This window comes from Triticum aestivum, chromosome 2B, assembly GCF_018294505.1.
Source record: "Triticum aestivum cultivar Chinese Spring chromosome 2B, IWGSC CS RefSeq v2.1, whole genome shotgun sequence".
Classification (NCBI taxonomy): domain Eukaryota; kingdom Viridiplantae; phylum Streptophyta; class Magnoliopsida; order Poales; family Poaceae; genus Triticum; species Triticum aestivum.
In genome coordinates, this window is record NC_057798.1 from 642,057,768 (window position 1) to 642,061,238 (window position 3,471).

Below are 3,471 nucleotides of genomic sequence, written 5' to 3' on the forward strand. Positions count from 1 at the left end.
GCCCGGTCATTGCCCGCGGGGCGTGTCCGTGGGCGCTTGAGAGGCTGGATTTGCCATATGTAGTTGTAGATGCTCTTACAAGGATTATGCTGGATCTGTGTCTGCTTGTATGTACTCCTCTGCCACAGAGAGTTGGAGCGCGCCCATCAGACTAGACACAATGGAATTAACTTCAGCAGTAACATCGAGTCCAACTCAGCAAATTTGCTTATGTGGCAATGAGTTAACAGGGAGGTAGTTTGAGTAACTTAGCTAGTTCCTGTAACATCACATGTCCCAATGCAGTATGAGTCTGTAACTTAATAAATGAAGCTTTGTATGACACCATACTTATGTTACTACCCACTATGAAGGTACTAATATAGTATAGGGATATGTGTATATTACTAGTGTATGTTACTCTCCATGTGGCTAGTCTCAAGTGCGGCGGAGCTACCTGCCTCACCAGGTGTGGGCCCATTGCCGGCGTTGTCGCCCGTGGCTTTGTGCACCGGTTGTACATGGAGTATACAGAGTTCTGCACCCTCAAAATAAGTGCTACCATGCCACATATCTCTTTGGCAAAGACCCCGATCAAAGTTAGCGCTGGTTTGCCACTGCGGCGAGCTCCTCTGCCGTGTATCGCTGGAGAAGGAACACTCTCGCTTGTGTTAATGCACGAGATCATGGTGTGCTAGAGCTTGTGACCAAGCAAAATCCAGACGACGGGGATTTGTTGAAATATATTGCCCACCTCCCTCCATCAGTTTGGACTTTTGGATGAGTTGGCTCGAGCATGAATTCAATATGGTATCAGAGCCAAGAGGTCTTGGGTTCAAGACCCTGCCAACGCATTATTAAATAAAATGATTCTGCGGCCTACATCGATCCCACGTCTAAGGACTAAAATAGACTAAACTGAGGGGGGGGGGTTGAAATATATTGCCCACCTCCCTCCATCAGTTCGGACTTTTGGATGAGTTGGCTGGAGCATGAATTCAATAGGATTATCACGACAGTGAGGGATGATTTGGTTTCAAGGGATCCCGGGCTATATTCCTGGGTCGGATAACGATGGGCAGAGTTGGCCCGAGGCAGCAGACAACGCCATTTGGTGACCCGTGAAGGGGAAAGACCCCTGGCCTTTCCCCGGCCCATCCCGGGGATAGCTCGCCAGGTGTCGATAGGCCACGAAGAAAACTCTCGACTCGCTCGCTCTCTCGCGACCGACCAGGCGCCGTCGACCAAGATCCATCTCCGCCTCCGACCTCTGAGCTCCTCCGTGTCCGACCTCCACCACCGGCGAACGAAGCGACGTCCCTCGCAGCCCTCCCCCCGGTGCTTAGGATCCATGCTCCGCCCCTCCCGTGACAGTGGCGGTGACAGACCGCGGCTGTCACCCTCCTCCTTCCCCGGACCACCTCTCTGCCTCGAAGCTCGTGTCCCATCCAGTAACGGCGGAGGCGGCAGGCACCTACTTCGACCAAGGTTACCCCCTCCTCTTCCACCTCATATTTTTGCTCTCCATGCACTCACCGTTCATGAACTTTTTGATCCAGATCCAAGAACCTGAGCACCAGCTTCACTTGTTTTAACCAATCAACATCCTAGAGCCCATCGTAACCAATCAAGAGTGAGCACAAATCCCCTCCTTTTAATTGGTAGTAGATATGTGCACTACTTCTGCTTTGAAATTAGGCTTTACCTCTTTTTTTTCAACTGCTATTTAGTGTAAGCCATGCTTTGTTTCTGACGGATTACTAAAATATCGTCTTCTGAATGTAGAAGACTTGTTAGATCATCTAATTTTGTGTCTTGATGGAGATGAGTGGTTTTGGTTGCCCGGAAGAGCAGATACTCTTGTAAAAGTCCTCGTGCTTTGTTTGTGCTCCGAGGCTCTCTTTTTGGCGATGAAAAACTAGTTGAGTTGAGCATGTTTTTTTGGAACCCATTGTGTACTAGTTAAGTGAAGGTTGCTTGTGTAGAATATATATGCAAGTCTGATGGATACTGCTTTTGTTGTTCCTGTTGGTCCCTAGTCTCTAGTTGATGCTGTTGCGGGCAAAAATGTTCGTCTACTCCTTGATTGATATGATGTGATGCCATTCTTTGGTTGATGAAGACTACACTTGTTTTATCGATTTGTCGCTATGGCTAGCCGGCCGGAGTTCACACCTCTTTGACTGACTGACTATAGTTGATTTGTCGCTCGTTACTACCTTGTATTGTTTGAGGTGTTACTACTGAGTCCAGTCGCATGCTTGTTGTAGTTCTGTTTGTTCGTTCATTTCAACCTGTGCTATCTACTGCAAAAATTTGATCGATCCTTTTGACTGATCATTGTTTTCTAGTAGGTGTTGATTTGTGGGTCTACTCTATTTAGTTATCTGTATGTATCTATTCATTATTTTATCGTGTTTCAAATGCAGGTGCTCTGACATTAGAAGTTGGCTTTATCCGAAGACTTTGCGTTCAATTGCTTGGTGCTTTTGATACGTCGGTCATTGAGAAGTTTTCACTCAGAGCAAGAAAGTTATGTGACGCAGTCATCCCTTTGACATGGTCATTGAGGAAGCTTAAATTATGCAAAACTACTGCTCTTGTGATGTTATTTTTCTCAGCCTAGTATTGAATGTGGTCTTATTTTAGTATATGAGAAAACTGATGCTCTTATTATGTACGTAGATGTTACAATAGAAATGGTATTATCTTTGTATTCACTCCTGAGCTTCCTAGGCTCCTAGGTATTGGTTCTTTGCAGCCATAACAGAGATGGTATTATTATTGCTTTAGTTGTTATTATTATTATCGTTGTATTAGTTTTGTTTGCATTGGGTATAATAGTGATGGATTCTAGGATTAAAACAATTATTAAGATTATCTCTCAAGAATAAGAAGAAGACGATGAACGATTTTTCTTTTGGTTCCCGCTTTATATGCTTCCCTTTATGAGGAAAAGCATCCAGTTCACACATCATCTTTATCCGGGGCTGCAAAGGTTAAGTAAATATTAGAAGGCCACGAGAGTTGGTCTAGGGTTGATTTTTGGATGGACCCTGAGATTTTTAAGTCTATCGCGGATTACCTTAGAAGAGAGAATCTATTGAAGGGCATGTCGTGTGTTGTTGTCGAGGAGCAGTTGGCAATGTTCATGTACATGATTTCGCACAATGCTAGTAATCAAGATCTACAAAAATACTTTCAACACAGCGGAGAAACAATTCATAGGAAGATAAACAAGATTTTTGACTTAATTCCAACTCTAGCCCAAAGATTTATAAATATTCCAAGTTCACTCCTGGCCCACCCGAAGATTGTTTCGAACACTCGCTATTGGCCTTATTTCCAGGTGAACCACTACACACACATCTGCATACCAATGGACTTCTCCACATAGATTTCTAAACCTACCAACTTTGTTGTTTCTTTTTCAATGTGCAGAACTGCATTGGTGCTATAGAAGGAACACATATCTCCATCACTATTGCTGAA